General features: G+C 44.1%; 1 protein-coding gene and 1 long non-coding RNA gene across 7 annotated transcripts in view; one reads left to right on the top strand and one right to left on the bottom strand.

Moving 5' to 3' along the window:
- RACGAP1 (Rac GTPase activating protein 1) overlaps window positions 1-27,603 on the bottom strand; it is a 74,406-nt gene that overhangs the window by 25,106 nt on the left and 21,697 nt on the right. The window contains exons 1-2 of one of the 5 annotated variants that reach the window (XM_083728885.1): window positions 6,391-6,477; window positions 5,202-5,407 (exon numbers count right to left, since the gene is read on the bottom strand). The exons of 2 other annotated variants lie outside the window; for them this stretch is intronic. The gene's annotated coding sequence lies outside the window, so the exon portion shown is untranslated. Of the gene's footprint in view, window positions 1-5,201; window positions 5,408-6,390; window positions 6,484-15,283; window positions 15,461-27,603 lie in introns of those variants that run through there. 2 more of the 5 variants (XM_083728884.1, XM_083728886.1) reach the window with 2 other exon arrangements.
- On the top strand, window positions 15,646-27,122 carry LOC310840001. 2 transcript variants are annotated; one of them, XR_014561743.1, is made up of 3 exons: window positions 15,646-15,740; window positions 18,227-18,388; window positions 26,734-27,122. It is a non-coding gene; the product is annotated as an uncharacterized lncRNA (long non-coding RNA). The 2 variants fall into 2 exon arrangements; XR_014561744.1 differs by lacking the exon at window positions 26,734-27,122 and having other exon boundaries at window positions 18,227-18,637.

The raw sequence follows: 27,603 nt of genomic DNA, 5'->3' as shown, positions 1-27,603 counted from the left end.
TGCATGGAGCCCGGACAGCCGGAGCTGAGGGCGATGAAACAATCGCTGAGACGGCTAGAGCGTCGGTGGCAGAAAACTCACTCCGAATCTGACCGGACACAGGTTAGAGCTCAACGTCGAGCCTACCAAGTGGCGATAGCGACGGCGAATAAGACTTTCTTCACCGCCTCTATTGCATCTGCAGAAAATAGTAGGAGGAGACTCTTTCAGGTGGTCCGCAATTTAACGGAACCACCTTAAACACCGGGGCCTTGTAAAGACCCCAAGATCTCCTGCAACGATTTTGCAAAGTTTTTTGCAGATAAAATCACTCATATTCGGAAGGAGCTAGACACCACCGTGGGAGCAGGGCTGGGGCGGGAGAGTGCTAGAGCCCTGTCTGGTCAAGTTGCATGGAATCAGTTTCAATCCGTTACCCCCGAGGATGTGGACAGGCTGCTTGGACGCATGAAACAAACCACCTGTCTCCTTGATCCTTGCCCATCCTGGCTAATAAAAGCAAGCCGGGAAGGGCTGGGCGATGGGCTCTGCGGGGTGGTGAATGCTTCCCTCTGTGAGGGAACATTCCCAGATCTGCTGAAAGAGGCGGTCATTAAACCGCTTCTTAAAAAACCATCTTTAGACCCGGCCAGTATGGACAACTATCGCCCAGTCTCAAATCTTCCATTCTTGGGCAAGGTGATTGAGCGTGTGGTTGCTGAACAACTCCAGGCACGCCTGGAGGATGCGGACCATTTGGATCCCCTCCAATCGGGGTTCAGGCCTCATCATGGGACTGAAACTGCCTTGGTCGCACTGGTTGATGATCTCCGACGAGCTAGGGACAAAGGTGAGAGTTGTTTCCTAGTTCTGCTGGATCTCTCAGCGGCCTTTGATACAATCGACCATAACATCCTTCTGGACTGTCTAGAGGGGTTGGGAGCTGGGGGCACTGTTATACAGTGGTTTCGCTCCTTCCTCCTGGGCCGTGTTCAGAAAGTGGTGGTGGGGGATGAGTGTTCAGACCCTTGGGCCCTCACTTGTGGGGTACCTCAGGGTTCCGTCCTCTCCCCCATGCTTTTTAACATCTATATGAAGCCGCTGGGAGAAATCATCAGGGGGTTTGGACTGGGTGTCCATCAATATGCAGATGATACCCAGCTCTACCTCTCTTTCAAATCAGAACCAGTGAAGGCGGTGAAGGTCCTGTGTGAGTGCCTGGAGGCGGTTGGAGGATGGATGGCGGCTAATGGATTGAAGCTGAATCCTGACAAGACAGAAGTACTGTTTTTGGGGGACAGGAGGCGGGCTGGTGTGGAGGACTCCCTGGTAACTGGACCAGGTGCACAGCCTGGGAGTCATTTTGGACTCACAGCTGTCCATGGAGGCGCAGGTCAATTCTGTATCCAGGGCAGCTGTCTACCAACTCCACCTGGTACGCAGGCTGAGACCCTACCTGCCCGCGGACTGTCTCGCCAGAGTGGTGCAGGCTCTAGTTATCTCCCGCTTGGACTACTGCAATGCGCTCTACGTGGGGCTACCTTTGAAGGTGACTCGGAAACTACAGCTAATCCAGAATGCGGCAGCTAGACTGGTGACTGGGGGCGGCCGCCGAGACCATATAACACCGGTCTTGAAAGACCTACATTGGCTCCCAGTACGTTTCCGAGCACAATTCAAAGTGTTGGTGTTGACCTTTAAAGCCCTAAACGGCCTCGGCCCAGTATACCTGAAGGAGCGTCTCCACCCCCATCGTTCTGCCCGGACGCTGAGGTCCAGTGCCGAGGGCCTTCTGGCGGTTCCCTCATTGCGAGAAGCAAAGCTACAGGGAACCAGGCAGAGGGCCTTTTCGGTAGTGGCGCCCGCCCTGTGGAACGCCCTCCCATCAGATGTCAAAACGATAAACAACTACTTGACATTTAGAAGACATCTGAAGGCAGCCATGTTCAGGGAAGTTTTTAATGTATGATATTTTAGTGTTTTCTGGTTTCTATGGAAGCCGCCCAGAGTGGCTGGGGAAACCCAGCCAGATGGGCGGGGTACAAATAATAAATTATTATTATTATTATTATTCTGAGCAGAACGCAACTCGCGTCAGTGCCTCTCACGATTTGCCGCTTCTGCGCATGCGCATGACATCATTTTGAGTGTCTGCAGCGAAATCCATAAGTAATGCATTCCATTACTTTTGGGTCGCCGCGGAGCGCAACCTCAAAACGTTCAACGTGAAGCAACTTTAACCCGAGGTATAACTGTACTGGTTCATGTATCACTTATTTCTCAATGTAGCTGCAGCCACCCCACATGGAGTATGTTAGCACATATGAACCAGGCCCAAGAACCTTTCAACTGTTACAATGGGGAAAAGTTTAAGTCTGTTATTCAAAATCACATGTAACAGATTCCACTTCAGCCTCTTGAACCATCAGAAAAGGCTAGCCTCTCTAGTAGGCTGCATACAGGAATGCCAACTATTTTATCAAGAGTCTAAATATTGGTATCTTAGCAATTTATGCCAGCAGCTGAAATATAAATTATGGAAAGCACAAAAAGGAAAGTAGGACCAGCCCTGTTTTCATCTCTGCAGGAAGAACAGGTTTTTGAAAGAATGTTGCCTCTCTGCCCCACTCAAACAAAATGCCACAATTATTTTTTTCCATTATAGATGAATGCTTCCAAGTCTCTAATCACATACCACATAGCTAGTGCTATGCAATAAGAAAAACTCTCCGACTTACAGTTGATGCCTATACATTACCCTTCTATATACCTCACCATTAGGAAATAAATTGTAAGATCTGCCCAAGGATTAGATGGGGGTTTTAAGGTGTCTCGAGAACTTAATTCTGGGGTCACCTTGAGGGCAAAACCCAAGTAATTCCAACCTTGCTTGCTGCACAGTTCAGCAAGAGGTGGAAGGGTGGCTATCTTCCCCACACCCCAACCCTTGAAAAATACATAGAATTGATGCAAGTTGGAGAAGCAACGTTCCTTCTCATTTCGTTTCAGCTCTTTGTGCTTTTGATACTCAGCTTAGCAGCTAAGTAGCTGAACAGAAAACTGAGTGACTAAGAAGGAAGAAGAGAAAGGGGTGTGATTTGGAAGACTGGAAGGATGAACATGGAATGACCAGGTAGATTGAAGAAAGGGGGATGTCACAGGAATCAGAGAGCAGAGAGGGCACATCCCAGGGTTCAAAATTAGCAGGGCTCTAGGCGCATTTTGTGCCTAAAGATTCTCCATTTGCAAGCACCTCAAGAGGTCTGGGTGCCATTTTCTGCACCTGGTTGACACTCAAGGATTACAGAAATGTATGTGCTTAGAAGCCTTGAAGTATATGTTAAGGAAGGACAATACGTTAAGGAGTTTAGCAATAAAGAGTAGAGCAGAGCTTTCCAAACTGTGTGTCGCAATACGTTAATGTGTCGGCGTGTCGCACAAATGCTCCCCAAGGGGCTGGAAAGGGGTTAGTTTAGCCTCCAGTTTGCTAGTAAAACTGAATCACTGTGTCACAAAGTGTTGCATGTCTAAAGTGTCACCAACATGAAATGTTTAGAAAGCTCTGGAGTACAGTGTTTTGAAAAATCAAGTTTGGTACCAATATTTTTATTATAAACACCAAATTAAACATGTATTAACAATTTCTGTTAACAATGTGTCATGTGAATTGCATATTAGTTCATGCTTTTCAAAATAATAAATAAAAAGTGTTGCCAACCCCTCCCCCCCCGCAGTGGCAAGTAGACCTTCTCTTTTGGCACCCACAACTCAAGTCCCAGAAGCCACTTGTCTCCTAGTTTACCCCTCTCAGAGCTACAATTCTGAGCACCCTTAACAAACTACACTTCACATGATGCAAATTCAAGCATATTTATTCTAATTCTGCTGAAAACTGACTTTTACCCAGATCCCTTGGATGGGTGCTTTCTGCCTCACTCCCTTTATTTGGTCTTTCCAAGACAGAAGGGGAGATTGATCCAGGAGAGGGGCAAAAAGAAACAACTAGCATGAGTATGTGATCATGGGCCAAAAAGGCTGGCAATCTCTATGCCCATGTCACATTTTTTCCCCTGGAAGAAATTGCCTGTTGTCTTTTTATCACCTTATTCCTTTCCCTCTTCCATTTCTGCCACTCCAGACAAAATTACCACCATTAATGGCTCTCCAAATCTGCAGGCTGAAGTAACCCTGCACTCCTTATATCATTGTAAGTCTGACTATGGTGGATGTAATGCTGATAAAGAACTACTCAAAACGCCAGACCAAGAAAATCCAGATATGACCTTCTCTCTCCCAGCTATAAATCTGGACCAATGAGAGAAATGCATTTGTACAACTGGCTGAAGCTTTCAGTATTACACCATGCAAACAGGAACAAAAATGTGATTATTGTGTCAAGTGAGAAATTAGTTGTATGAAAGCCCAGAGTAAAGGCAATAGCTAAAGATATTCATTTAAATGGGCACTGATGACTACAAGAGGTTTGCTCAAATGAGCATTTGTGGTATTTGATGGCTACTAGCTTGGATGAGGACTGGTGTGGAAATAGCAGGAATGTGAACAAAATTCTTGCAATAAGCCCTGCTGACAAGGAGCCATAGCTGTTGCCTTGGGGTAAATGCAAGCTGCTTTAACAATCAAAACTTGCCAGTATCTACTTGTATATTTTAATACAAGTAGATACTGCAGAAAGTGCCATGTCTGAATATTCTGCAAAAGGCTACTACTTGCGCTTGGGGAAGCACAAAACAATTCTTTTCCCCTGCCCCAAATACTTACGTTAAAATATTACCCATTATTACCAACAACACAATCATATACCTGTCTATTCAGAAGTAAGATTTGCTGAACTCATGGGTCTAACTCCTAAGTAAATACATACTGGATAGCAGCAAAGTAGTACTGTCATTTTCAATCCAATTATATTGGATTTCATCCACATGGGAAACACTGTGGGCCTATAGTCTTATTTCCTTTTTAAAATTATTAATACATTGAAGGAAGAAACCTATTTTAAATACTGCAAATTTAGAAAAACCAGGGATAAAAACTTTTGCAGAGAAATGAGAATGGAAAGGCATTTTTGACAGGCACCATACATATGTGTTAGCCAAGAACATCTTTCTTCTGCAAATCCATGAAAGCTTTGTAAATGCCATGTTTTCAGAAAGGTCACAGATAAGGCACAAGAAAAAGCAGCAAATCATAGGTGTTCTTCTTACTGTGGGTCAAAGCTAGCTGCTCAGTCTTGTACAGGATTAGTTATAGGCAATTCCCATATGTTGAGTGGCTGACTCCATTTCAACCTTTTCCAAGTCACAGGCATCTTCAGGAATGCCCAGATTCAGAAATTCTACAGCTCAGTGAGGTCACATAGACCAATGAGTTTAAATTAGAATTTGGCCATAAACAGACAACAATCTGAGCTCTGCAGAAATAAGGGAGAAAATCTCTTAACACCCCCTAAACCGGGGAGGGGGGGCACTAAGATAACCCAGTGGAAGCTAAGCATGCTCAGTGGCCATGGAATCCTGAAAGACCATTGGTGGGGTAGGGGTGGAGACAGGTGGGAGGGGGAACACTGTAGAGTATTGCGAAGGAGAGTATTCTGAATTTTAGGTTGTAAACCACCCTAGGACCCGCTGCTGAAGAGTGGTTCAATTTAATAATAACAATAACGGAATTTTAGTTGGTAAACCACATCAGTTTTTTTAATACAAAACTGCCTATAAATTATTTTAATTCATTAGCCAGTAGCCAAATGTTGTCAGTTGAGTATCAATAAGATCTATTCCAGACAGAAATATAGATACCCATATAGCAAAGAGATGCTGTATGGCAGGCATTACTACAGGGGACACAGTGCCTTGCCCCACCCCACCCGGAACTCCCATAAAGCAAAGATGCTGCTTAAGTATTTTTGCCTGCTCTTAACATGTTTGTAAGGAATGTTATTTGCCTTTTGGGCAGGAACATGGATGTGTTTTTAACACTGTTGAAATGTTTTGAATTTGTACTATTTTATTGTTTGTATTTGCATTATTGTCTTTGTAGGTATCTTTTGGCTGAAAGGTGGCATATAAACAGCAACGTAACAGTAACATTACAATAGCCAGTTTCAGATGCAACATAAGCAAATCAGCTTAATTGACCATGATCAGGAACCAAAGAACACACCTAAGTTCCCAAATGTGATACGTGTGGGAAAAACAGCCACAAGTGCTAGTTTGGATGCAAACGTTAAGCCAATACTTCATAGTTTGCTGCTCCTGGACTGGGGAGAAATTGCTCAAGCTGCTTTCACCAACAGGGAGCTCGTGCACAAACTAATAACACTAGCTATAAACCATACTTAAGCTTAAGTCTAAGCGTGGACACTGTCATAAAGTTTCACAATCATACAAGAGGCACTTATTAGAAGGCAATATGAGACCCGCGCTCCTCAATTCCTGCACCCTGGAGGCTCAGACAGCAGCATGAGAAGGCCTTAAAGAATGAATTTCCTAAGACACAGAAAAGAAGCAGGTGTTATCAGATTATTGAAGGAATAATTGCAAGCAGGACTGCTGTCCTCAGGGCAAGGACTTTAGCAAAAAGAGGAAGGGAAGGAGAAGTTCTTATCATGCAGGAACGAGATGCATTCCAGCCCATATTTGGCAAACTGACTAGCCTTGATCCTATCCCATTTCAACTTCTGGTTGTCACTGCCTTGTCATTATCCCTCCTCTCCACCATCTAATCAACTTATAATTCTCCACTGGCTCCTTCTGTACTGCATTCAAACATGCCACTATTTTCTGGGGGGAAAGAAAGAAACAACTGATACGGAAAGGGGGGGGGCGCATGTCTTCTTTACCTTCTTCTTCGCTACAATATATCCATTTATTCCAATTGTCAATGTCAAAAGGGACTAAAATCTATAAAATTCATAGAAAATCAGCGTGCCAGTTTGCTCAATTACTCTAGGACTCCATCACACCTCCCCTGTCCAGCATAATCCCTCAAGCAAGGTGTCAAGACCCTAATCCTTTCAAATTGCTCTGATCAGCCTTTCCTCCAGACAATGTCAGGTGGCAGACTATGCATATTTGGGACTATTGTTTTCTCATCCCCAGGAAGTGTTTATCTGTGCATATCTCCAGCTCTGCATATTCCCCCCTCCCTCCTCCTTATGTTAATCCGGTGTAGCTCTGCATATTCCCCCCTCCCTCCTCCATATGTTAATCTGTGTAACCCAACCTCCCTTTAATATATTCATGATGTAATCTGTGTAACCAAACCTCTCTTTAATGTATTCATGACGTGTTTTGCACTGTATTCTGGGACATGGAGGGAGTTTCAAAAACTCATGTCACCCCTTTCTCACTGTTCAATCTCGCCTTGAACCTGTTGCGCAATAAACTTGGATCTTCTGCAGTTTGCTCCTGTCTCCGGCTGAGCTCATTTTCCTCCGCAGGGACCCACGGACTTAGTCCGATGAGCTGGGTGGCAGAGCAGCCTCGCACCCAGATTTTTGCCGTAACAGTTGGCTGCCCAACGTGGGGCATGCGGTTCTCCCGCGTTGCTGACCGGGGGCCCCGAAATCTTCAGCCGGCACCAGGCCATTTTGCCTGGGAAGATCCTTTGGACCCCCGGCCATCTTCCGGGCGGTAATCAAAAGCCCCAGGAGTTCAGCCGGGGAGCAAAGAGGGATCCAGCCGGCTTATTCATCCTGGGATCATCATAGAAGACGCGTGAGTATAAGAGAAAGGAAAAACCCAGTGCACTGGTGGGAAAGGGGTGGAAATCTCCTGGCAACTGAATTCTCTGCCCTCCTCTCTATCGCTCCTTCTCGCCTGTCTCTTGGTCCAATTGGTGAGAGAGACCGTGGACTGCTGCTCGACCCAAAAGGGGGGTTCTGAGCTCTATCTCTTTCTCTATATTTCTCCAGCCAGCCGCACCAATTGGGAGCCCGAAAGTAAGACGGAGAGACCCGACTTGAAAGATAGCCGACTCTCCGCAACGGGTATCCCAGTTGAAAGCAAGGGGTTGGAGTTCTTTTTCCAAACTTCCCGAGCGTCCTTGCTAGGGGGCAGGAAGTGGTCTTGCTTTCTATCCAATCCCAGCCGCACTGGTCGGTGCCACGTAACACGTGTATCGTGCGTGAGCCCGCTTCCAAAAGCAAGGGGGATTTTCGGTTCGAAACTCTATCCAGGGATCACCCGATCTGGCACCGCACGGCGCGGGCGTTCAGTAGGGCCCCTTTTCCTGAGATTGACGATAGGTAGGAGGTTGCCAGGAGGGATAGCCCATGAGGAATTGGGCGGGATCGGCAGAGTGGAAAAGGACCCCAGGTTATTGACTAAGGAAATAGGAAGGAATACCGGATAGCTAGAGCTCTTTAAAAACCCTCTAAGGAAGTTGCCAAGCGACTAAAGACCCCTCTTTACTATAAATCCCGTATTAAGTATATCAATCTCCTAGATATACCAATCCTTATCGCCCTTTCTCTTCCCTCTTTCTGTCTAGACACGCGTAAAACATAAAATGGGTACCCAGGCTTCCAAACGCGAGCGGGCTCACTCTGGGAAGAAGGCTTCTAGAAAGCCATCTCAGTCTCAGAAGGACCCTGACTCTCCTCTCCAATTTGTCATCACGTATTGGAAGACGATTCCTGGCCACAAATTATTATTGAAGCAAAATTAGAGAACCTCTGTTCTGAAATCTGGCCCACCAGCACCGCCTCCGCCAAGCCCGAATTGCGTTGGCCGGCTGGTTAACTGGTGGTGTTTGAAGAGGCAAGGAGGCTCTTAAAACCATGTGGGACCTTCCTACTAATTTCACTTAATGAAGCTAAAGAAGCTAAAGGAAGCAGCCCAACTCCTTGCAATAACCAACTAAAGGATGAGAGTATATATGTTTACATGTTGTCTGTTATGTGTGTTGTGTGTTAATACATATATGAGAATATGTGTGTTTACATGTTGTCTGTTATGTGTGTTGTCTGTTCCTTCTGTCTCTGACAGACTGCCTTTCTTAAGCGCGCATAGTTTAAACTGCAAGCTTGCTTCAAAATTTTAAATTTAAGGAAGCTATGCTGGACCTTATCAGTCCTAAATAAGACAAAATGAGAATGAATGGTGCAAATGTTTACCCCACCTCTTGCTTTGCCGCAACTTTTCAGATCGTGAGTCTACAGTCTATTTTGGAATGTGAATGTTTCTAATGTGAATTAGATGTTTCTGCTGCAAAAGCGTAGGTGAGCACAACTGCTCTCTCAAGCTAAAATGCAGTGTATTTATTTCATGAAGCACATGCCTATGAAAGTATGGTCTTCCTTCTAAGAAAATATCTGAGTCCAGTTTTAACTTTGATTTGGTTGGACAGAAGAGTTATTGTAAGGCTCCTGATATCAGGCCTCTTTTCTTAGAAAATGCCCCCCCCCCCCCCGTTTCATTCTGTCTCTTTCAGGGTTTTTTTTCTTTCCTCTTCTTCTGTGCCAGGTAAATTTACTTCCGAGTAAGCTTCCTTTAAAGGAAACTGCAAAAGGGGGGGGGGGGCATAGATTAGGTTTACTATTCCTCTGCAAATTCAGATTAGGCTTACTATTCCTCTGCAAATTCAGGAAAAATTGTCACTTTTGTATTCCCTTTAAATCAAATCTATGGCTGTTTTAACTATGCTTTATAAGAGATCCTCTCCCTATCTTAAGAAAATGTTCACTTCAATCTTTCTTTAAAGATCATTTGTCTAGGAACTTGCACTCTAAGGAACTTGCACGTCTAAGGAAGTAAACTCAAACTAATCTCAAGATCTGCTAAAGGGTTCTGTATAAAGTTGGGAATTTTTATTTTCCTCTTCCCTAGTACATGATAGGAGCATTGATTGTGCTCTCTTCCCCAGTAGTGCCTGTGTACATAAGTATGTGTGTGTAGTACAAATCTTGCGGTGAACCCTTTATTTTGGAGGGTTGGACTAGATGACCCCAGGGTCCCTTTCGACTCTCCCAATTTGTGGCTGTGTGGAAGGACATGTGTCCGCAAGCATTGCAGGGTAATTCTTAAATTCTGGTGTGGTGATGGAGTTGAAATTCAGCCTAGCTTTGCTCTTTAGTTTTAAAAGGTGAGAGGTGAAGCTGTGATGTTTTGAAGCACAACTGGTAATATCAAGCATTTCAGTGATTACAGTGTTTATCATTTTGTCTACTATTTAAAATCAGACTTCAAAGTCAATTCAAAGTTTCAACACATACAAATACATATGGGCCTTGACCAATCCTGTAAATAAAGGGGCAGGAAAATTTTGTCTGCAAATGGTAAGGCCGAAATAACTTAGAATGTTAAAAAAAAAAAAAAAAAAAATCCTATGAATTGACTCTGACCATTTTTTCCCATATATGAGGGCGCGGCATTGTTCCACGAATGGCCAGAGGGATATTAGCCCTTTCCTGTACATAAAGGAAGCAGTCGCTTTGCTTGGGCTGAAATTGCTAGCTTTTGTTGGTGAATACTTCAATTGCTGAGTTTCCCTTTTTTGTTTTAAATCTAACCCTCTTTTAAAATCTACTCCTTACCCTTCCCTTATTCAAATTCTAATTTTGCCAAAAGATGCAACATTTCAATAGTATAAAAGATTTGCTGAGACATGAACTCCACACATGCACAGAGACTAGATCAGCTAAAAAAAAAAAAAAAAGACAGGAAAAGAAGAGAGAGGAAGGAGGGGGAACTGTAGGGGGGGGAGAGGAGGTTTATGTAAAACTTGGAACCATTGAGAGAAATCACCCTTAATGTGTCTCAAGTTTGAAATCTTAACATGTCAAATTCTTTTCACAGGTAAATATCAAAGCATTCCACCCCTCAATGGGATTTAAGTCACAGACTTTGTTTGTGTGCATTTTAGGAACAGCATTTCCTGACAGGCTTCTCACATGAAATAATTTTCCCTTTTAACAGGATATGTGAACCCCGATAACAAAGTGTTTGTCCCTTTTTCCTCCCACAACAACTTTCTTTCTGTTCTGTGAAATCCCTGCTGTATTAGTGACTTCCATCCCTTTGTGTCTTTGACACTTTTAAAGTTATAAATAATCTGTTTCCATTTATTTAATCCATTTTTCCATGATGTCTATGAAATTAATCGAAGCATAACCAAACATTGTTTGTGGAATGGTATTTGTTTACCTTTTGCCTGAGCATTTCTTATTAATTCTGTCATTTGGCTGTTCAAGGTACTTGCACAAAGTTACATTGCCATTAAGTCATTTTCCAGTATTTTGCTATTAACACTCTAGCCGATGTTGTCACATCAAGAAACACTCTTTTATTTTCATTGTTACTTCAGATTTCTTAAAATTCTGTGTCTTAGCATTTATTTATTTTGGTTCCTCATAGGTCATTGTGTGTGTGTGTTTGTGTGTGTGTTTTATTATTATTTTAACTGTGTCTTTTAAGTCCACCCTGTCCTTACAGGATATCACTTCTACAAGTGTGTTACTACAGATCCAATGAAAAGCTTCGCTACCACGAGACTTATTACCTGCAACAACAACAGATACCAAAGTTTTCAAAGTGGCCACAGCAATTTCTTTCAAAGGGGAAGTGGGGCTGACAAAGAGGGGAGGAGTTGAATTGCAAGGACAATTTTGACTTTATATTCAACTGATATTTAATTAGTTTGTTGTGTATTATGTGTTATTATGTAGGAATGTTGAAATGTGTTTGACAGTGTTATTTCCACAAAGGGAGGAATTTTTGTGTGTGTGTGTGTAATTGTCTTATGTTTAATGTATACTGCCTTATTCCTTATACCCCAATGGAGGATTTTCATACATTTTATGCTTTCTAATGGATCAGGCTATTGTGTAGTTCAATGTTTAGATAACCACATTTCGCTGTCCCACCTGGCACACTGCCAACCTTCCCTACCCATTTTAAAATGTGTTAAAACTCGCTTTACCAAGGAGAAGCTTCAGGAAGGTGTATATGCCTTGATTTAGCAGGAATGATCCCTTATAGAGTTAAATTGACTTATTTGGACAAGTGCCCCTTTTAAGAATGGTTTTCTTTTAACAGATTGGTTTGAAGAGTTAAGAACCATGGGGCAAGATAAATTCAAATTGGACCCAGTGTGAATTGGGCATGTGTATCCAGGCTGCAATTAGCTTTTGGTCCTTTAAGTGCAAGTGAGCAACTTCCCATGACTGCAAGACCAGAGCCTCTAAAATAAAACCCCATAGAAAGGCCAAGGTAAAGACATTTCCCTCAGGACGTGTCCAAACCTGCCAGCTGTGATGGGTGCCAGGCAACATGGCTAATATGAAAGCCCTAAGTGGATTCACCAGGGATTGCCACTACTGTGACACGTGAGACCACAGAAGAGCTACCTTGACACCTGAGAACACAAAATGGCGGGGGGCAAAGCAAACTGCATTTTTTTCCAGTCAATAGTGGACCTTCCTGCTAAACGTAAAGCATAGACCACTACTGAACAAAATACAACAGGTGTTCCTTTATGCGATATCCTATATCCAGCTATCTGCACTACTATACTTGCAAATGACCTTAAGAGGCATGGCTTGCAAGTCCCCTTCAGGTTTGCACAAACCCACACATCTAGTACGATAGATACAAAGTTATTATTTAGTGCATATCTATATAACATAAACATACATTGTATTGGTCCGTGTTGCTCCCTCCTTTGTTGCCCTGCTCAACCCACCTCCTTTTCCATTAGGGCCTATTCCCACTCACACGGCACCCCTACCTTCACCGAGATTTAGGGTGCGGAGAAAAGATTTGCAAGTTCTTACAGAACTTTAATGCAAATCTATCTCCGAATGGGGGACTGATACGGAAAGGGGGGGGGCGCATGTCTTCTTTACCTTCTTCTTCGCTACAATATATCCATTTATTCCAATTGTCAATGTCAAAAGGGACTAAAATCTATAAAATTCATAGAAAATCAGCGTGCCAGTTTGCTCAATTACTCTAGGACTCCATCACACCTCCCCTGTCCAGCATAATCCCTCAAGCAAGGTGTCAAGACCCTAATCCTTTCAAATTGCTCTGATCAGCCTTTCCTCCAGACAATGTCAGGTGGCAGACTATGCATATTTGGGACTATTGTTTTCTCATCCCCAGGAAGTGTTTATCTGTGCATATCTCCAGCTCTGCATATTCCCCCCTCCCTCCTCCTTATGTTAATCCGGTGTAGCTCTGCATATTCCCCCCTCCCTCCTCCATATGTTAATCTGTGTAACCCAACCTCCCTTTAATATATTCATGATGTAATCTGTGTAACCAAACCTCTCTTTAATGTATTCATGACGTGTTTTGCACTGTATTCTGGGACATGGAGGGAGTTTCAAAAACTCATGTCACCCCTTTCTCACTGTTCAATCTCGCCTTGAACCTGTTGCGCAATAAACTTGGATCTTCTGCAGTTTGCTCCTGTCTCCGGCTGAGCTCATTTTCCTCCGCAGGGACCCACGGACTTAGTCCGATGAGCTGGGTGGCAGAGCAGCCTCGCACCCAGATTTTTGCCGTAACACAACAAAAAAGAGAGCTCAGCTGGATCAGGCCAAAGGACCAGCTAGAAATTGGTATTCCAAGCCATAATATCTCTATTAGTGGAGGAAGAACATTGCCAGTGTAGCTAGTAGCCACTGACAGACAGCCTTATGCTTCATGAATTTATCTAATCGTCTTTTAAAGTCATCCAACCTGGCAGCCATTAGTACATCTTGTGGTAAAGAATCCCTTGACCCATGTTGCCATCCCCAACCAGTGCCTGGTTTCTCTTCTGTGCTTTCCTCAGAACTCCTGAAAGTGCACCACTTATTCCTGCTGACTCAGCCTTCCTACTCTTATTTTAACACACACATACAATCTGACTTCTGCCCTCACCAAAATGGCCAGTGATTATTCTGCTGCCAAATAAAAATGATTCTACAGTACTTCTCTTTGTCCTAGAGTGCACTGCTACATTTTATATAGTTGATCTTTCTCGATAACCTTTATGCTCTTGGTTCTTGCAACTCTGTCCTGACCTTATTGCTCACTCAACCTTTTCACAGAGGGAAGTTCTTCCTCAGCTTTCCTCTACTCCACTGGGGTCCATCAGAAATTTTGTTCTCTGCCCTCTGCTATTCTTTCTATCAAGGTCATTTCTCCAAAGACAATTTTGCAAAAATCCGGCCCTCCACTGTCAGCAAAAACTTTAATTCATGCACTTCCAGCTGTGGCTATAACAATCTCCTCTTTGAATGCCCATTCTCACTCTGGAGCCAAATCCACTTCTCTCATTACTCAAGATTCACATGATGCCTCTCCTTACACTGACCTCCTGTTTACTCTTGTATCCAGCAAATACTCACTTGTCTATCTATACCTTTGATAAGATAATCTTTATTGTCATTGTCCCATACAGGACAACAAAATTAAAAAAATCTACATAAGACATTCAAAAACCTATGGGTGGCCTGCTTTCTGCTTTCAGGTCCTAAAACATACCTGCCTATGATCTTTGCTCATCCATTGCCACACTCTGAAGGTACTGAAGGTGTTCTGTTTCCTATATGGATTCTGCCCTTTCTCCCGATCTGTTCCCAACGCCTGCAGATTCCTCCCATAATATCTTATTAATGTTTATTTCGTACATTTCTTTCCTTCGTTTCATCATGGAACTCAAGATGGATAACACAGGGGTGTTCGTGTTTCCAAGAATCAAAATAAACGTTATTTGCATCAGCCACCAGCCAATAAAATAAAATGTACAGAAGAGAAAGGTAAGAACTTAACTATATAAAATAAATTTTAGGGATTTAGATCAAGATGCGCAAGCTTTCAGGAGCTTTAAAAATCACCAAGCTAGAAACCTTCATCAAGCCTCGCCTCCCATCACCGTTCCTCAGAAGTGAATATATATATTTTTTTTCAAAAACAAGCCTTTGGCAATACTTTCTGCGGCGGGAAGGTTTCATGGAGTGGGGGGCAGAATAAATAAAATAAATGAGTAAGTAAAATATATGACACAAGTACACTTGAAGGGAGAAATTTGGAAACTTCCACATTCTCGCCCCACAATAGCTAGTTATCTTCGTAACTACGCAGTATTATTATTATTAATTGATAATAATAATAATAATAATAATAATAATAATAATGCTATTTCAATTATTTACAGGACGCCCGCCCTGCTCTTTCCAACCACTTCACTCCTTTTCTGTCAGATGTTTGCTCCACGCCAAGCGTCCTCTAAGAGCCCCGACGGCCTGGGACCAGAGAGACCCCCACCGACCCACCCACCCACCCCCGTTACCTACCGGCGTCGGCGTGAGAGGAAATGCCCTTCTGCCGTCGCGGAACCGTTGTTCCCTCAGCCCGCAGAGACAGGCGCTCTCCAGTCACCCAACGGCTTCGCACGGCCGTTGGCAACCGCCTCCCAGTTTGAATCGCGCCAGCCTGACGCCTCTCCCGATCCCAATTGGCTGCGCCGTACTGGCACCGCGAAGCTGAGCGTGACGACACCGCGCGCGCTCCCTGACGCGCCGCGCGTTTGGCCTATCAGCCCGGAGCGGGACGCTCGCGGCGCCGTCTTTCTCAAGGGCAAGGGCTTCTTTCCTCCCGGCCCCGCCCCGCTCCCCTCTATTAAGTGCCCACGCGGCCCAATTAGGTAGGCGGTGTTCTTGTGATAGCCGTCTCACCTCAGGCCAATTCCCACCTTCTGTAGTTCCTATTCCATTCATGCAGGACAAATCAAGCCCATGAGGCGGGAAAAGGGTAGGAGGTTAACATTCAAGGCAAGCGACAAGGAATCTCTTTCTTGTGGTTCGCATAGCACTGCTTTTATATTTGATTCTAGTGGACATTTTTTAAATTCCTCATTGCTGAAAAGGCTGAGTTTTCTCTTCTATACTGTATTAGAGGAGGGCAGGGACGACGACCAATTCCCCCCCCCCTAAATTAAAAGAAAAATAGGGTTTCCCAGCTTGGACTCGTGTGCATTTAATAACTGCGGGGGGTGGCGTGGATTAACAATATATATATATATATATATATATATACACACACAGTGCTTTTTTCTGGGGGGAAACGGGTACACATACCCCTAAACATTTTGTGAATTTAACTGCCTCATTGAGGAGCAGTATTTCAATATGAGTAGGAAAATGAGAGTACCCCTAAATGTTTTTAAAGAAAAAAAAGCTCTGTGTGTGTGTGTTTCAAAATCCACATTACCTTTAGAGGGCCAGCCAAAATGTCCCCAAATAGGGAGCAAGCTCCAGAACTCTTCATCATACTGGATGTTAATCAAAATGGGGCAGGGTGGTTTAATGTTGAAGCCGCATAAACCCGGTTCACAAGTAATGGTAAGCCAAACATTTACTGTGGACACGGCACTCCTGCTGCACTGCTGTGAGCTAAGCCATTATTATTATTATTATTATTATTATTATACAGTGGTGCCTCGCAAGACGAAATTAATTCGTTCCGCAAGTTTTTTCGTCTTGCGAAGCACGGTTTCCCATAGGAATGCATTGAAAATCAATCAATGCGTTCCTATGGAAACTGCCTTCAGACCAGGTTCGGGGACAGTCTGTCCCCCGACCTCTTCTGAAGGCTGGGGGGGGGGGAACAAGGGCTTTTCCTCCCACCCCCAGCATTTTAAAAAACCCCGGGACAGCAGAGGACTTCTCCGCTGTCCCGGGGTTTTTTTAAAGCCCCCGGGAAGGTCGGCGGGGGGGAGCAAAGACTTTTGCCCCCCGCCAGCCTTCAGAAGAGGTCCAGGACCTTTCTCCGCTCTCCCGGGAAGGCAGGCAGGGGGGGAGCAAAGACTTTTGCCCCCCGCCGGCCTTCAGAAGAGGTCCAGGACCTCTTCTGAAGGCCGGCGGGGGGCAAAAGTTTTTGCTCCCCCCCATCTGCCTTCAAAAGCCGTCCGGGATAGCGGGAAGCGCTTCCCTGCTATCCCGGACCGCTTTTAAAATGCTGGCGGTGGGGAGCAAAGCCTTTCGGCCCCCGCCGGCCTTCCTGGACCTCTTCTGAAGGCCGGAGGGGGGGGGGAAAGGCTTTGCTCCCCACCGCCAGCATTTAAAAGAGGTCCCCGGAGATTTCCCTATGGGCTTTCTTCTTGCGAAGCAAGCCCATAGGGAAATTCGTCTTGCGAAGCAACTCGCAAACGGAAAACCCTTTCGTCTTGCGGGTTTTCCGTCTTGCGAGGCATTCGTCTTGCGGGACACCACTGTATACTGCCCTTCCTCTAAAGCAGGCATGTCCAACTCCCAAGAGACTGTGATCTACTCCCACTATAAAAAAAACTGGCAGTGGTCTACCCATTGGATTGACCAAAGTTTTGGGGAGGAACAGTGGCGTAGGAAGGGGGAGCGGAGGGGGCGGGCCACCCCGGGTGGCACTCTTTGAGGGGTGACAGGATGGCCCCTGCCTCCCCCCAGCTGTAGAGTGGCCGAGGGTGCCCGCAGTCTGTATGGGCACCACTCACGTGGCGTCCATACATGCATCCATACAGGCTGCCACTTGCGCGGCAGTCTGTACAGTCGCTGTGCAAGCGGCAGCCTGTATGGCCGCCACGTGCAAGGGACAGCCCATACAGACTGCGCATGTCTGGCATTCCGTTCAGACTGTGCCGCCCCGGGTGCCAGTATGGGTTCCTCCGCCACTGGGGAGGAAAACCCAAAGTAGTTGAGCTTTTTTTTGCTTCTTGCTTTTCTTTTAATCAACCAGGGACACCCCGCAATCGACTGGTAGATCGCAATCGACAGGTTGGACATGCCTGCTCTAAAGATCTCAGGGTGGTTCACAAGAAAATAATAATTTTGTTGATCAATGTGGGGTATAAAAAAATAAAAGATGCCCAATTGCCTAACAATTTGAGCAACTTATAGGGATGTGGAATTCTAGTGCAAACTAATAGAAAATAAACTATCCATATATAGATTTTCATTTTCAAAAACAACCCATAATTCTTTTTTAAAAGCAAAATATAGCACATACAAACAAAGCACACATGGTTTGGGCTTAGCATGTCATCCGAACCTGGGCTCGTGGTTGTACCCAAGGTTTGTTCTTGGGTTTAGGGCTCACGGTTTGTCTGGCAGAAACAATTCACAAGCCGGGGTTTGGATAACACACTTAGCCAGCAGCACAGCAACAGGACTGAGGAAGAGCTTCTCAGTGTGAGTTTAAAAAAAAGACCTATCCAAATAGTGAGATGGTTCTCATTACCCCTTTTGTTTCAATCTTCTCAACAGTGAGTCCTCATTTTGTGGCTACTCAGCACCTCATTGGGATGTGTTTGAGTTCCCACCCACCTGCAAGAGTTTTTGTATTTCTGGAACATGTGCAGAGGAGGGCAACCAAGATGATCAAGGTTCTGGAAACCAAGCCTTATGAGAAGCAGTTGAAGGACCTGGGTATGTTTAGCCTGAAGAAAGCAGACTGAGAGGAGATATTATTTTTATTAGTCCACAGTTCCATGATTTAGAAAGAAAGGAAAGAAAGAAAGAAAGAAAGATGTAAGTTCCTTATCAAGAGAAGAGTAGTTATGACAGCTTTTTCCCACTCCCTACTGCTCACAGTAATGAGCTAATCATAGTCCTAGAGCTCAGTAATGTTAGTGTCTGTAAAACTGCCTGCTTTAATTTTACCTTTTGTTCTATCCATCTGCTTTCATTCATTTCTTAATCCATTGAAATTTCGAAACGTTTTGCGTAGTTGAAACTGCAGCGCGCAGTACCTCCTTACTACGCACACGCCCCCACACAAACCTATGTATAGTCCCAAAATATTCCAGTTAAACATGTCTGGCATTCATTGCAGATATGCTCACAAAACACCAGGTGCATAAAAATAAATAAGGGGGATGTTAACGGCAATAATTGGTGTTTAATAAGCAATAGGAGTGGGAAAAGGCTTTGTAGTAGCAAACTGGGGCAAAGATGGAATGAGTACATAGCTGTCAACTTACAGATTTGAAAATAAGGGACCAGCAGCCAAAATAAGGGATTTTGCTGTTGTAAAGAGTTGCATACATTGGTAGGATTGACAGATGCTGTCAATTTGGCATGAGGCGGTTGCGGCTCGGCAGCAGCCGCTGAAGCACCGCCCTTCTGCGTCCCTCCCCATCCCCTCCTCTTCCTCCTCCCTCAGGCCGCCTCCTCAGCTGCCACCACCGCTGCCGCCTCCGGGCTCGCGGGCAGCGTGGATGAGAGTCTCCCTCCCCCCTCTCTCGGGCGGGGAAGGGCCGATGGAACTCCTTGCGCCAGGACGATGGTGCCAGCGTGCGCTGTCTCTTGCAGCGAAGGACCCTGAGCCGCTGCTTCCCTCCCAAGCTGGGCGAGCATGAAACTTGGGACATCATCAATAAGGGACAGCAGCGGGACACGGCACTGGGATAAGGGCGTTTCCCGCCAAATAAGGGACGGTTGACAGCTATGAATGAGTATATACCCAAGATTTATAATGGGCACGCCCCCCCCCCGTGACACATTGCCATTGACAAGCAGTACACGCCAACTGAGAAGAAAAGAGGGGCCTGAAATTTGCACCCAGCCCTTGGGCCTTTTCTTACGAAGGTACTACACGGACAGGGGCAGGGATGCAAACATTATTTGTCTCGTATAGGAATTATTACAATAATATTATATATGTTGTACAATAATATTATATTACATATGTTTTCAGAGTTGTAGGTAGAAGTCCAGACATAACGGTTGCTTAGGAAAACTTAAGTGAGTGCAATAGGCCAAGCGGTTTTGGTAGGGGAAGGAGAGAATCGGAGGCAAATGGCATTGGTAAGCATTTTGTGATAGACCAACAGCACCCTGCAGGGGTTTTGTACCGTAGCCTCTGAGCTGAATTAAGGTGCTTCCAGATGGAGGTTTATTATGGAATTGGTGCTGCTCTTGCACACACGTTTTTGCACCATCTGCAGGGGGCTGTCGTCATCAAAATGGGAGCCTCTACTTTTTACATTAAATCCGGATTTTCTCTTACCCTGGAAAATCCATTAAGTGAACATAATCCTTTATGCATCTGCAGTGGAAACTTGTTAGCACTTTTATTTTATTTTGGGGGGTGAACAGTTTGCCATGTGTGTCATTTGTATGCACACGGTGCAATTTCAGGTGAGAGGAGCCATTTATTCAAAGCCTCAACACATGCAGAGTACATACTTTGGAACTTTATATGGGTCTTGTGCAAGTTCTCTGTATGATAATTTCAGTATCTTAAAAATATAAATCAGTATTGCAAAAGAACTCTGTATTAGTATTAAAAAACAAATGGAAATGGATGTTGCCTCCCTCTGCCCCCACCCCCAAAACATAAGTCTCCATTGGGCCTGTTGTGAAACTTCATAACTAAGGACAGCTAACATTTGCTGACTTTAAATATTATTATTATCATTATGCTTTATGTAGGATTTTTTTAAGGTTAAATGTCTATAAATACCTATGCAGCTGCTCAGAGTAGGAAGAGGTTTTTTTATTATATATATATATCTCACCATCATAAGATCTCAGGGCATTTCAAATAATGCTAGAAACAAGTATAATGGTACCTCGGGTTACATACACTTCAGGTTACATACGCTTCAGGTTACAGACTCCTCTAAACCAGAAATATTACCTCGGGTTAAGAACTTTGCTTCAGGATAAGAACAGAAATCGTGCCCTGGTGGCGCGGCAGCAGCAGGAGGCCCCATTAGCTAGAGCCTAGGACTTGCCGATCAGAAGATCGGCGGTTCGAATCCCCGCAACAGGGTGAGCTCCCGTTGTTCGGTCCCTGCTCCTGCCAACCTAGCAGTTCGAAAGCACATCAAAGTGCAAGTAGATAAATAGGTACCGCTCTGGCGGGAAGGTAAACGGCGTTTCCGTGCGCTGCTCTGGTTCGCCAGAAGCGGCTTAGTCATGCTAGCCACAAGACCCGGAAGCTGTACGCCGGCTCCCTCGGCCAATAAAACGAGATGAGCGCCGCAACCCCAGAGTCGGTCACGACTGGACCTAATGCTCAGGGGTCATAGAATCATAGAATCATAGAGTTGGAAGAGACGACAAGGGCCATCGAGTCCAACCCCCTGCCAAGCAGGAAACACCATCAGAGCACTCCTGACATATGGTTGTCAAGCCTCTGCTTAAAGACCTCCAAAGAAGGAGACTCCACCACACTCCTTGGCAGCAAATTCCACTGTCGAACAGCTTTTACTGTCAGGAAGTTCTTCCTAATGTTTAGGTGGAATCTTCTTTCTTGTAGTTTGGATCCATTGCTCCGTGTCCGCTTCTCTGGAGCAGCAGAAAACAACCTTTCTCCCTCTATGTGACATCCTTTTATATATTTGAACATGGCTATCATATCACCCCTTAACCTCCTCTTCTCCAGGCTAAACATGCCCAGCTCCCTTAGCTGTTCCTCATAAGGCATCGTTTCCAGGCCTTTGACCATTTTGGTTACCCTCCTCTGGACACGTTCCTGTTTGTCAGTGTCCTTCTTGAACTGTGGTGCCCAGAACTGGACACAGTACTCCAGGTGAGGTCTGACCAGAGCAGAATACAGTGGCACTATTACTTCCCTTGATCTAGATGCTATACTCCTATTGATGCAGCCCAGAATTGCATTGGCTTTTTTAGCTGCCACGTCACACTGTTGGCTCATGTCAAGTTTGTGGTCAACCAAGACTCCTAGATCCTTTTCACATGTACTGCTTCCAAGCCAGTTATTGCGGTCCTGAGCCTTTTAAGGCATTATGGGTCAAAACCAACACTTTGAATTGGGCCCAGTAGCTAATTAGGTATAGTAGAGACTGGGGGAAGGTCTAGAACACACAGCACCGAAACATGTCACAAAGGACTGAGATATGGGTGAGAATCAGTGGTATAGCTATGAAAAACATTAGGTTTAATCTGCATTCACAGAAAAGGCAGATCCAGATGACACATTTGTGAGATAGCTCCACCATCTGAAAACACCCTTACTACAGAACAATGAGAAATTCAAATTCTGCAGCAGTATCATTAAAGGAACACGAGCATTCTTGTTTTTTTAAAAAATAATATTTATTTAAAAAAAATTAATTACAATATAAATAAGCAAACAAAAATATTACATATCATAACATATTTTCTTATCTCCTTTGGACTTCCTCACATCTCCCGCTCCTGCGTTCCAAATTATAAAAATTAGACCAGCAATTTATCATCTTGTCTCCATCCTAACTGTCTATTTTTCCAATGTTATGTCTCAAGTTTTAGATACATTTATTTCACTCTTTAACAAATTAAACTTAGCCTAATAGTTATCTAAAAAATTTGTTTTTTCTTGAATTTAACTTATCTTCATAATTCACTTCGTCTGTTTTAATGGTGCCCAATTGTTTATAATCAAGCATCCTTCTTAACATTCATACAATTTACAATATTTTTGCAAATAAATCTTGAATTTTTTCCAATCTTCTTCTACCGTCTTCTCTCCCAGATCTCGGATTCTGCCAGTCATCTCGGCCAGTTCCATGTAGTCTATCAGTTGCATCTGCCATTCTTCCAGTGTGGGTAAATCTTGGGTTTTCCAGTGCTTAGCTACAAGTATCCTTGCTGCTGTTGTTGCATACATAAAAAATGTTCGGTCCTTCTTTAGCACCCCTTGGCCGACAATACCCAAAAGGAAGGCCTCTGGTTTCTTAGGAAAGGTATACTTAAATACCTTTTTCAGCTCATTATATATCATCTCCCAGAAAGCCTTCACTCTAGGACAAGTCCACCAAAGGTGAAAGAACGTTCCTTCGTTTCCCTTACATTTCCAACATTTGTTATCAGACAAGTGGTATATTTTTGCGAGTTTGACTGGGGTCATGTACCATCTATATATCATTTTCATTACATTTTCTTTCAAAGCATTACATGCAGTGAAATTCAGCCCAGTAGTCCACAACCTTTCCCAGTCCTCAAACATAATGTTATAACCAATGTCCTGTGCCCACTTTATCATAGCCGATTTAACCGTTTCATCTTGTGTGTTCCATTTTAACAGCAAGTTATACATTCTTGAAAGTACCTTAGTCTTAGGCTCTAACAATTCCGTTTCTAACTTCGATTTTTCCACCTGGAATCCTAACTTTTTATCAAGTTTGAAAACTTCTTTAATCTGAGCGTAGTGTAACCAATCTCGCATATGTACAGTGGTACCTCAGGTTAAGTACTTAACAAACAATCTTTATTACGGTCCAGAGACCCAACAAAACATTACAAATCAATACACAGTTCATACAGCCTACCTCCAGGTTAATCAAGCATTTTGTTTAGAATATAGGGCTCATTTGTTCTTGCAACCACCGATAAAAACTTTGCCACTGCCAACGTTCTAGCTTTTGTCCGGTCTTCCAGTACTTAATTCGTTCCGGAGGTCCCTTCTTAACCTGAAACTGTTCTTAACCTGAAGTACCACTTTAACTAATGGGGCCTCCTGCTACCACTGCGCTGCCGGAGCACGATTTCTGTTCTTATCCTGAAGCAAAGTTCTTAACCCGAGGTACTATTTCTGGATTAGCGGAGTCTGTAGCGTATATAACATGAAGTGTATGTAACCCGAGGCACCACTGTATTTTACTTCCTTACCTATCACATGTGTATGATCAGGCACATGTAATAGGTAAACCGATGAGAAATTTGCCGATGAGAACCTAGAAATAACTCTGGCCCTGGAGCTGCAGGGCATTGGAACCATTTATTTTGCCCATTGTGTTCAAGGCTAATCATTGCTACTAGAAATTGGACCCTTAAAGCTTATTTCAGCAGTTGTTCTGGTTTCTTGCACGATGCTATAAGGAGAACACCCCAATAAGCATGTCACAAAACAGCAATATAAAATAAAGCACTGTAGGTTTGCATTAAATCCAGAAAGCCATCTTCTTCCCGAATAGAAAAAAGCAAGGATTGAATAGATCCTAGTTCTATTTTAAGTTTCACTACTAGTGCTTTTGCCCTGTAGCCCTCATTGTAGAGCATCTCCAGGTCTGTGTCATGACGTCAGAGATGACAATTGATGGAGATTGGTGTCAAGGCCACTTTTCTCTATTGCATCTTTCTAGCCAAGTACAATCACTGAAGAGTGGGGGCGGGGGCGGGAATTGTATTGTGATAGCATGCCATCAATACTCCAGCTACGCTCTTTGTCAGGCCTTCCAGGGTAAAAAGATAGGATGAAGATTGAATGATGGAAAACAAGTTTCCACCATCCTTTCACTGTAGGGAGATTGGGGGGGGGGTGATGAGAGGATCAATTACCGTATTTTTCGCTCTATAAGACGCACTTTTTCCCTCCTAAAAAGTAAGGGGAAATGTGTGTGCGTCTTATGGAGCAAATGCAGGCTGCGCGGCTAAGCCAGAAGCCAGAACAGGGGGAGGGAGTGCTGTGCAGTGCTCCAGCTCGCTGTTCTAGCTTCAGGCTTAGCTGCGCAAACCCTCCGGAGGCTTTGCGGGCTGTCCCAGAAGCCTCCGCAGGGCACGGGGAGGAAGACCAGCTAGAGATGCCATAGGGCAGCGAGATGAAGGCTCCCCGCTGTCCTGCTGAGGCTTTGCGCGGCTTTTGTGGGAAATGGGGGGAAGGGACAGATCGCGCGACTCTGTCCCTTCCCCCACCTCCCAGAAAAGCCCCCAAGAGCCGCGCTCCCTTTAAAGAGCGCGCGGTTCTTGCGGGAGATGGGGGAAGGTACAGAGCGCAGCCTCTTCCGGGCAGGGGGAGCCTTCATCCCGCTGCCGGGAGAGTCTTCAGCGGCTATCCCAGAAGCCCGAACAGCAAGAGGCTATCCCAGATCCCTCTTGCTGTTCTGGCTTCTGGGATTCAGAATTTCCCCCCCTTGTTTCCTCCCCCCCAAAACTAGGTGCGTCTTATCGTCTGGTGCGTCCTATAGAGCGAAAAATACGGGTAGGCATTCTTTGCAACAAAGGATTTCCCCAGCTCCACTTTACCTACGTACTCCACAATCCTTGGGTTGCAAGTTTAGGATAGCCAAGTATCTGCTGTCCATATGAATGTGACCTTCCTGTTGCAACACGATGTTATCTGGATTGCACCACTATTTTGTCCAGAGCCTTGAGATAAGTTTCGCACTTTTTAACTAAGCTCATATATGCAAGTGTCTTACGGATCTCACAAGAAGCATAGCAGGAAAATAGAAACAGAGCAGTGAGCTTTGAGGGCAGGATTCTAAAATATATGCCGGCACTTAAATTATGAGTTGGCAGAACAACACTGAGGCGGATTGTGGAGGGTGCTCAAGTGCTCTAGCACGTACAACCCACATGGAGATTGCATCCAGGAGTTAGCATAAAGGAAGACGCTTATTTACACGCCATACAGGGCTTGGGAGGAGGAGAAGTCACAGCATGAAGCAGGATGTATTTGAACAAGCAATGAAATGTGTTGTAGCAGTCAGTCCTCCATCAGCAGCAGCCTGAAATGTACAGTCTAGGTGTGAGTGCAAGATGTAAGGCTAAAGACATTGTGCAAAACCAGTTACCTAGCTGGGGGTGCAGTGGGAATCTTAAACTAAGTTAATATTAATCTACAAAGATGAATGTACAAGACAGACAAGCCCCACTGCCAAATGAGGCCCCAGGGCTTGCTCAAACCTTTACTTATTTTTTTAAGGAAGTTTATTACTTTTAACTCCACCTTTCTACAGATTCCCAGGGAAGCTAACGAAAAGTTACAATGCCAATAAAAATGAAATCTCGTAAGACTGACAAATACTGGCCTGCATATGATTACTCAAAACTGACAATTACATGGGTCTTAAGACAGAAAGAAACTAAGAAGAACTTGCTGGATGAAGCTAATGGTACATTTGACTGGCATTCTGTTCTCACAGAGACCAACCAGTGTTATGACTCATTTAGTTACAGATAGGTAGCCGTGTTGGTCTGCCATAGTCAAAACAAAAAAAATTCCTTCCAGTAGCACCTTAAAGACCAACTAAGTCAGTTCTTGGTATGAGCTTTCGTGTGCATGCACACTTCTTCAGATACACTGAAACAGAAGTTTCCAGACCCTTCTATATAGTGAGAAGGTGGGGAGGGGTATTACTCAGAAGGCTGGTGGGAATGGGTGATTCACACGAAAGCTCATACCAAGAACTGACTTAGTTGGTCTTTAAGGTGCTACTGGAAGGAATTTTTTTTGTTATGACTCATTTAGGTACAGTATAAGCTAAACAAGCTTATATTAATTTAAAAAATTTAAAGGGGAAAAACTGGATGTACATTTCCAAAATATAAGATAAAAAACAAATAAAATAAAACCTACATACAGCAACAGGGTTTTGTGTTGTGTAGGCTCCTATGGTGTAAGTAATGGGCCCTGCCTGCTAGCCTTCTCCCTAAAATATCACTGGTTTGCTCATTTCTATATATAGGGTGCCTACATTCTGCATGTGCAGATGGCTTTAGATACCTATTAGGTCCATAAATTACTATATAGCATATATTCAACACAGAAAACAGTGACAATTTGTTGCTGACAAAGGACAGCTGGACATATACAGTAAAGGGCACCATTTATGGCTTCATCAAACCTAAATCCGGCCCTGACCAGGATAGCCCTTTCTTTAGCTCAGCTGATTTGAGTGTGGTACTAATAATGTCAAGGTCGCAGGTTCGATCCCTGTATACGGCACAACTGCATTTTCCTCCATTTCGGGGGGTTGGACTAGATGATCCTTGGGGTCCCTTCCAACTATATAATTCTATGTTTCTCTGCTTCTTATTAGCTGCCTTCAAGTGTTGTCCTCTATGCCACCATCATCCTGTGAAGGAAGAGATCAAGGCATGCCTGATGACACAATCCTGTGAGGGCCTGTACCTCCCGAACCACCCATATTTTGAGAGCCTGCTCTGTACTTACAGGCTGTGTCATGATTTAGAAGCCCATGATTTAGAACCCTGGATCATGCAGTTTTGAAAGATAGCAACTAGGGAGAACAGTGCTGACCTAATGACCTAATTAAACAAACAAACGCAGCACAAAAATGGAAGCAAGAAAGAATTACCGACGAAAGAAGAATGGCAAATGAAATTAATGGACTATGCAGAATTAGATAAATTAACAGGAAGGATTCGAAACCTGCAGGATCCGAGATTCTTAGAGGACTGGAGTAAATATTTGAACTATTTGAAAGCAATTGTAATAAACAGATTACTGGGACTGCAAGAAGTTCTGTAGGGAGGATTTTGTGAAATATTGCAGGGAAGACTTTGAAAAGTATTATTAGTTAAGGGCAAATAAAAGTAACAGAGAAATTAAGAAATGCAGAACAAGTGATAAAGAACGGAAAATCTTCAGAGGTTGTTGATGGAAGTCTAAAATATTGTATAAGATAATAAGTTGTGTTAAAATATTGTTGGAACTGATATATTAAAAATTCTATCTATCTATCTATCTATCTATCTATCTATCTATATACCATCCATCTATATAACATGCATCCATCTATGACTCAAAGTAACGATGGCCAATGCAGTTTAAATATGCCTTACGATTGCCTAGGGCAGGAGGTGGGTGACTATTTCTCTATCACTGGACTGCTGTGTGAGTAATATATGTATTTTAAAAGCCCCTGAAGTCTACAGAGTTTTTCTCA

The sequence above is a fragment of the Podarcis gaigeae genome (genome assembly GCF_964106915.1).
Source record: "Podarcis gaigeae genome assembly, chromosome: 2".
In the NCBI taxonomy this organism is placed as follows: domain Eukaryota; kingdom Metazoa; phylum Chordata; class Lepidosauria; order Squamata; family Lacertidae; genus Podarcis; species Podarcis gaigeae.
This window is presented reverse-complemented; position numbering and strand designations above follow the sequence as displayed.